Below are 8,543 nucleotides of genomic sequence, written 5' to 3'. Positions count from 1 at the left end.
CCTTTGATCTCCATCTCCAAAGCACCGTCATGATCACCATCGTCATCGGCTTGACACCTTGATCTCCATCGTAGCATCGTTGTCGTCTCGCCAACTATTGCTTCTACGACTATCACTACCGCTCAGTGATAAAGTAAAGCAATTACATGGCGATTGCATTTCATACAATAAAGCGACAACCATAAGGCTCCTGCCAGTTGCCGATAACTTTTACAAAACATGATCATCTCATACAATGATCTATATATCATCACGTCTTGACCATATCACATCACAGCAAGCCCTACAAAAACAAGTTAGACGTCCTCTACTTTGTTGTTGCAAGTTTTACGTGGCTGCTACGGGCTTCTAGCAAGAACCGTTCTTACCTACGCATCAAAACCACAACGATTTTTCGTCAAGTGTGCTGTTTTAACCTTCAACAAAGACCGGGCGTAGTCAAACTCGATTCAACTAAAGTTGGAGAAACAGACACCCACTAGCCACCTGTGTGCGAAGCACGTCGGTAGAACCAGTCTCTTGAACGCGGTCATGTAATGTCGGTCTGGGCCGCTTCATCCAACAATGCCACCGAATCAAAGTAAGACGTTGCTGGTAAGCAGTATGACTATTATCGCCCACAACTCATTGTGTTCTACTCGTGCATATAACATCTACGCATAGACCTGGCTCGGCTGCCACTATTGGGGAACGTAGTTGTCGGCGTCCTGGGAACGGGGCTCCCCAGACTTGCCTACCTGCGGCCCACGGCGTGGCTCCACTAACGGCCCAGTACGGACCATCTTCATCAGCAAACACTCAAGACCCTCGTGAGGGGCCAAGCCTCGCAAGGCTGACGACACAAGACCTCCTCAGGGGCAGCCTCACTAGGCTGGCTCGTGAGGAGCGGAGAGATCAAGGCGAGGGGCACCTCGCGAGGTTTCCGTGACGTGAGCCATGACGACCAAGGCCAGGCGGGCGCCAGCGCGCGCAGAGTACCGGTTGCCTCTTTGGTGCTAAAGGGGCAGGTGCAGACGAGGAGTCCTGAGGCATCAGGCAAAGGTTTCCATATCGGTGCAATGAGACCAGGACCAGCAGGACGGCAGGACGGAGGTCATTGCGGAGACCACGACGACGTCACCACCAGAGCCTTTGGCAGGCGAAGACCACCTTTGTAAGGATAGCTTGTACTAGCTGCCCCCCTTTAAATTGGCTGTTGTGGGATCCCTTCCCGCTTGAACATTTGGGAAGAGGACCAGGGCCTCTATAAATAGGACTAGCCACCATCATAGGAAGGGACGGATCATTCGGATCATCCCCAACCACACAAGCTCAGCAAGCTCGAGAACGCCTCTCCTCAGGAGGTTGTTCTTCCCTTGTACTTGTTCATCCTCAGCCTACAAGGCAATCCACCACACCACACTGCAGTAGGGTATTACACCACATCGGTGGCCCGAACCAGTATAACCCCTGTGTCCCTTGTTCCTTGGGTTCGACGGGCTAGGCCTTGAGATCGTTGCGAGAGTGGGCTAGGGGGAGAGAGATCTTCGTGCGCACCCCAGTGTTCAAACCTCAAGGGTTTTGCCGGAACCCGTAATCCGACATTTGGCGCGCCAGGTAGGGGGTGCGCCGAAGCTTCACCTCTCTCGCACCACCACCTCTCCGTTCGACCCCCATGGCCGGCGCCACTCCTCCAGCTGGACCGACGGGTGCCCGCTGTAACACCATGGGGCTCAGGGTCCTCGCCCCCGCCTTGCGGCCGGTGCGGTGGCCGCACAAGTTCAGGCCGGAGATGCCACCCCGCTATGACGTCGCGGCGGACCCATCGGCCTTCCTCCTGGCGTATGAGGATGCCGTTCTGGAGGCAAGAGGGGATGACAAGGTCATGTCCAACTGGTTCCCCATGGCCCTCGCTGGTGCGCCGCATGCCTGGCTGTTCAACCTGCCGGAATCCTCTGTGGCCTCTTGGAAGGAGCTGCGCGGCCTTTTCGTTGCACGCTTCGCGCCCGCGCCTGCCCCCGTCGCGGCCATCCTCGGCGGCTCGCAGGCGCCGGCCTCCGACCGCCATGTCAAGCAGTTCTTCCGCCAGATTGGCACGGCCACCGTGTAGCAGGGGGCCCCTCCAGGATGGGCAGCACCCAAGGCCGACATCACCTTCGACTCAAGCGACCATCCCGCGACCACCGCAAGCTCGGGCGCACTCCCAATGCTCTGCACGCCCACCATCTGTAACATAGCCATCACCAAGACCCTCATCGACGGCGGGGCTGGCCTTATTGTGCTCTCCGTGGAGGCTTTTGGCTTGCTTCACGTACCGCACGGACGGCTCCGTCCTACCAAGCCCTTCTTCGGAGTCGGCAACAGCTCCAACAGCCCCTAGGGCAGATCCGCCTCCCCGTGACTTTCGGCACCCACGACAACTACCGCACCAAGCTCATCGACTTCGACATTGCCCGCATCAGCCTCCCGTACAATGCCATCCTCGGGTACCAGGCCTTGGCCCAGTTCATGGCGGCCACCCATCCTGCTTATAACCTCATGAAGATGCCCGGGAGCAAAGGCGTCCTCACCGTAGCTGGAGACACCAAGGAGGCCCTGACGGCCCTCAAGCTCGCCTTTAGGACTGTAGCTACAGCCTGTCCGGCCGATAAGGCCACTCCAGGGGCTAAGGAAGCTGCGCCAGCCAAGAAGAAGCAGCTGTTCACTCAAGATCGGGCCAAGACGAAGCAAGTGCCAGTCGACAAGGATGGGGCCTCAGGGGCGACTTTCACCATAGGAGCTGACCTCGCTCCAGATCAAGAAAGGGAATTGGTGGACTTCTTGCGGGCGAACAAGGAAATATTCGCCTGGGAACCCAAGCAGCTGGTAGGGGTCCCCAGGGGGGTTATACAGCATCACCTGAGGGTTTGCACCAATGTGCGCCTGGTGAAACAGAAGGCATGACGACAATCTACAGAGAAGCAAGCTTTCATCATCCAGGAGACCCGCAAGCTGCAAGAAGTAGGCATCATTCGCGAAGTACGGGATCTAGAGTGGCTGGCAAACCCAGTTATCGTGCCCAAGAAAGGCGGGAAGGAGCGCAGTGCGTCGACTTCACCAACCTCAACAAGGCCTGCCCTCAAGATCCGTTCCCGCTCCCACGCATCGACTAGATAGTCGATTCCACCGCCGAATGCAACTTGCTGTGCTTCCTGGATGCCTTCTCAGGTTACCACCAAATCAAGATGGTGGTGGAGGACATAGAGAAGACGGCCTTCTTGACCCCTTGTGGGGTGTACTGCTACACCTGCATGCCGTTTGGACTGCGCAACGCTGGGGCGACCTTCTAGCAGCTGATGCACATCGCCCTGGGCCAACAGCTCGGGAGAAACGCTGAAGCCTATGTCGACGACATCGTGGTAAAATCTTGGGAGGCAAGAGCCCTGATTCAGGACCTGGAGGAAACCTTCACCAGCCTGCGCCAGGTGGATTTGCGGCTTAACCCGGAGAAGTGCGTGTTCGGTGTCCCCTCCGGCAAGCTACTGGGTTTCCTCGTGTCCCACAGGGGGATCGAGGCTAACCCCGAGAAGGTCAAGGCAATAGAAGACATGAGCCCACCGTAAACTCTCAAGGAAATGCAGAAGCTCGCGGGGTGCGCGACCTCGCTGGGACACTTCATCTCCAAGCTGGGGGAGCGTGCCCTGCCGTTCTTCAAGCTGATGAAGAAGAAGGGCCCGTTCGAATGGACCCAGGAGGCAGACCAGGCGTTTCAAGACCTCAAGAGATACCTGGCCATCCCACCGGTGATGATAGTTCCTCGCCCCCTCGAGCCTCTAGTGCTCTATCTGGCCGCTACGCCTCACTCCGCCAGCGCGGTGCTGGTGGCAGTTCGGGAGGAGCCCCCGGCCGAAAGCCCGCTGCGCGACACCGCACCTTCGGCCAGGTCGGCACGGTCGCAAGACGGTGTCGCGGAAGCCAAGGCGATGCCCACTGGCGGTCGTGCCCCACAAGACGACATCCTAGTGCCCGCAGAGGCCTCGATGGATAACCAAGCTCCGGAGGTCACTCCGCCTCCAGGGGCGTCACAACCTCCGGGAGCTGCGGACCACATCGATGCTCCCGCTCTCGTTGAGCACCCGGTGTACTTCGTCAGCACGGTATTGCGGGATGCGAGGGCACGGTACCCCATGCCGCAGAAGCTTCTGCTCGTGCTCCTGGTGGCCTCACGCAAGCTGCGCCATTACTTCCAAGGCCACCCGATCAAGGTCGTCTCAGCTTACCCACTGGAGAGGGTGCTCCGGAGCCCTAATGCCGCGGGAAGGTTCGCCGAGTGGAACATCGAACTTGAGGCATTTCAGCTCGAGTTCAGCACAACCAGGGTCATCAAGGGGGCCTCCCTAGCCAACTTCATGGACGAATGGACCGACGCCCCGGAACCTGAAGTTGGCAAGAACCTATCTCTCTCGCCAAGAAGTGAAGCACCAGATGGTTGGGTCATGTACTTCGATGGCGCCTTCACACGCCAAGGCGCGGGGGCTGGAGCTATGCTCATCTCGCCCACCCAAGGAAAGCTCTACTACACCGTGCAGCTCTGCTTCCAGCGGGGCGAGAAGGTCTCCAACAACACTGCGGAGTACGAGGGGTTGATCGCCGGCCTCAAGGCAGCGGCGGCCTTGGGGGTGAAGCATCTCACCATCAAGGGCGACTCCCAGCTCCTCATCAACTTCTCTAACAAGGTGTACGAACCAAGGGACGAGCACATGGAGGCGTACCTCGCGGAAGTGTGCAAGATGGAGAAGCAATTCTTGGGCCTGGAACTGCAGCATGTACCGCGCGGCACCAATAAGGAGGCCGATGAGATCGCCAAGAGGGCATCAAGGCGCCAGCCCCAAGAACCTGGCATCTTCGAGGAGCGACTCTTCAAGCCCTCGACGGCTCCCCCTGCCGCCAAGCTCGTACCACCTTAGGAGGAGCTCCCCCCGCCACCGGCCTCAGGGGCCCCCGCCTGTGGCCCGACCTTAGGAGCTCGCCTGCTCCTGGCACTCCAGCCCCAGGAGGGGTGCTGGACTGAAGAGTTCAGAGCATACTTGGTACAAGGGACGTTGCCAGAGAAGGAGGAGGATGCAGAGCGTGTGGTCCGGCAAGCCACGGCATACTGCATCTAAGATGGTGAGCTCTACAGAAGATGGCCGAATGATGTTTCCTTGTGATGCATTTCCAGGAAGCAAGGGGGCGAGCTGCTAGTTGACATACATGGCAGAGATTGCGGGCACCACTCGTTGTCGCGCACCCTGGTGGGCAAGGTGTTCCGCAGCGGGTTCTACTGGCCCACGGCACTCAACGACGCAACCGAGCTGGTAAAATCCCATGAAGCCTGCCAGTCCACGCCAAGCAAATCCACCAGCCGGCCCAGGGCCTCCAGACTATCCCGCTCTCGTGGCCATTCGCAGTCTAGGGGCTGGATATCTTGGGTCCTTTCCCTAGAGCGCCCGGGGGCTACCGCTACCTCTACGCCGCCATCGACAAGTTCACCAAATGGGCAGAGGTGGAGGCCGTCCGCACCATCCCAGCCGGGTCTGCAGTTAAGTTCATCAAGGGCCTCGTGAGCCGGTTTGGGGTCCCCAACCGCATCATCACCGACAATGGCTCGCAGTTCACTAGCAATCTCTTCAAGACATATTGTGCTAACCTTGGAACGCAGATATGCTACGCCTCAGTGGCACACCCCAGGAGCAATGGCCAGGCCGAGTGCGCCAACGCACAGGTCCTGAGAGGCCTCAAGACCAGGACCTTCAAGAAGAAGCTCGAGGCTTGCGGCAGGGGCTGGCACGACGAGCTCCAGTCCGTGCTATGGTCCATCTGCACCACCGCCACCAAGCCAACGGGCGAGACTCCGTTCTTCCTCATCTCCGGAGCTGAGGCGGTCCTCCCTCATGAGGTCAAGCATCGCTCCGCGCGGGTCCTGGCGTTTGATGAGGCACGTCAGGACGCCATGCAGGGGATGGACCTCGTGTTGGGGGAGGAACGCTGCCGCCAAGCCTTGCTCTGGGCGGCAAGGTACCAGCAGGTGCTGCAGCGGTATCACTACCGCAGCGTCCGCCCCAGGACGCTCTAGGTGGGCGATCTCATTCTAAGACGGGTGCTCTCCAGGGAAGGGCTGCATAAGCTCTCGCCCATGTGGGAGGGCCTGTTTAGGATTGCCCATGTCTCCAGGCCTGGCGCCGTGCGCCTGGAGACACAGGATGGGATCCCCATCCAGAACGTCAGGAACATTCAGCACCTCCAGAAGTTCTACCCGTGAAGCAAGGCCCAGTGCCTGTGAAGGTCTCCGCCCGTGACACTCTCACGTAATAATATGTGGGGTTGTACATGCCCAGGAGTCTCCGGAGTGCCGCCCTCGGGCCTCGGGGGCTCCCTCCCACGTCCTAGTGGCAGCACTTAGCTCCGCGCTGGTGAGAAGACTGGACTAGGTGCCGGATGCGGCTGTTCATTTTCTTTCCATAGTTGGCTTGCCCCTCTTTAATGGAAATTTGAATTCTGGTGTTTCTTGATGGTTTTGTTCGATCCCCTTTTCCTTCTGTTTCTTCCCTCGGCAATGGGCTGGAAGGTGCGTGTGTAAGCGCCCCCCGGTCTCCGTGAGGCGCCCTTGTTCGAGCTCGTGACCGGTGCACCCCTTTTTCTTAAGTCCGTGCCCCACGGGTAGCGCGATTTGGTGCGCTAGGCCATGACCGGCCATGCCGGGGCCCTGAGCAGGGAGGAATAAGGGTTTCTTAATGAATTTTTGCAGTCTCTCGACGCGTCCCAAGTCCGCGGTAGGGAAGCCTCATCAGGTGCTAGGAGATGTGCGCCCTCATGAGGTGGAAACTACTTCAGGCATATCGAGCTAAGTTATCCCTATATGCCTACGTAAAGTACTGATGCCACAACACGACTCAGAAGCGATAAACATGGCATAAGGCAGAAAAAGCGTTACAGTTCATCATACACCCACGCGGGGGCCCATACTTGTTTCCTCTGATGCAGGAAGGAAAGAAAGAAGCAACAGGCAAAAGCGGCTCCTACGCCCGCGGCTACTCACGAGAATCAGCTCTCGACGCTTCCCCAAACTCAGCCGGAGTCATCCTCGTGCATCACTGGGGCGCGACGAAGGGACGACCCACCACCGTCCTCGAAGCGAGCCCGACGACGGGGCGGTTGGTCATAGCCGCCGCTGCTGGAGCTTTCACCGGAGGAGGAGCCGCCGCTGTCGGGCGAGCCGCGGCCATCACCGAGGGCGAGCTCGCCCTCGTCTTCATCGCCGCCATCGCCAAGGCCGAGCACTTCATCACCATCGCTGTCTTCAGGGCAGCACCCAACGCAGCGACCATCTTCCTCGAACACCCTCACGAAGAGGGTCGCGGCGCCGTAGTACTTGAAGTGGAGGGTGCACCGCCTGCTCAGACCATGTGCGCGGGCAAACGTCTGCCAGCCGCGGGCCAGGGCTACATTGCCCGCGACGAAGATCTCCACCGCGACCCACGAGGCCTTGCTGCAGCAGCCGTCCCCCTACAGCCAGAGGCCTCCGGGACCCGCGGTCACCAGCCCCCTGGCCAAGGAGCGCGGAAGCTGGACCCAAGTGCCGGTCGGATTCTCCGACCACACAATGAACTCTGGCAGCACCTCTGCCGAGTGGAAGCGTGGCCGGGGAGGACGGGCGACCATGGCGATCCTCTCCCCGCCGACGGACCCGCCATGCCTCAGGCGGTTTCCACCAGGCGGAGAAATGCCACCTCGGCCGCCCGGGGCGGCACCGGACCCCGAAGAGATTCGCCCTCGCCCACGAGGAACCACAGCGGGGGTCGCGGCGTGCTTGCGAGGGCGGCCGCGCCCCCTCTTGGGTGGAGGAGAGCCGGGCCCCTCTTGACGAGCCTTCCCCTTCTCCGCAGCAGAGAACCTCTTTGTTGGTGCCATGGGTGTCGATGCGAGATAGTGGAGCGAGGAAGGGGAAGAGGAAGTAAGAGGAACGGAGGAAGAGATGGGTGACGGGGGCTCTACCCCCTCCCCATTTATAGCAAGAGGAGGCCGACCGACGACCCCCACGATCACAGGTAATGATGGCTTTTCTGCATGCACCAAGGACTCGTAAAGTCAGGCAGTTGCCGAGGCAGCATGGGGAAGCGGAGATGCCCACGTCCCGTCAATCGCCACGTGTCAATCAAGGCCGCAGGCTGTTGGGGTCCGCGGCGCTCCGCACTTGGACTTGGCTTGGCCTTGACTTCGCCTCGAAGCCAAGTCCAAGCGCGCCTTGGGCCCGTGGGCTACTGTCGGCGTCCTGGGAACGGGGGTCCCCAGGCTTGCCTGCTTGCGGCCCACGGCGTGTGTAACACCCCGCATGTAACTTGCCATATTTGTAACTCCGACTCTTGCCATTTCGGCTATGTGATATGTTGGGGTGCTGTAGCATTGCTACTTGTTGCATTTTAAGTGCTATCTTGCTGTTTATCGCAGATTAGTGTCATTCTTGTTTTGCTTGCCATTTGCAAACCGTGCATCCGATTCCGGTGATCTTTATATCGATTTCGACCAAAATCACCTCATCTTTCCAG

Source organism: Triticum aestivum, chromosome 1D (assembly GCF_018294505.1).
Source record: "Triticum aestivum cultivar Chinese Spring chromosome 1D, IWGSC CS RefSeq v2.1, whole genome shotgun sequence".
Taxonomy (NCBI): Eukaryota; Viridiplantae; Streptophyta; class Magnoliopsida; order Poales; family Poaceae; genus Triticum; species Triticum aestivum.
Note: the sequence above shows the minus strand (reverse complement) of the source record.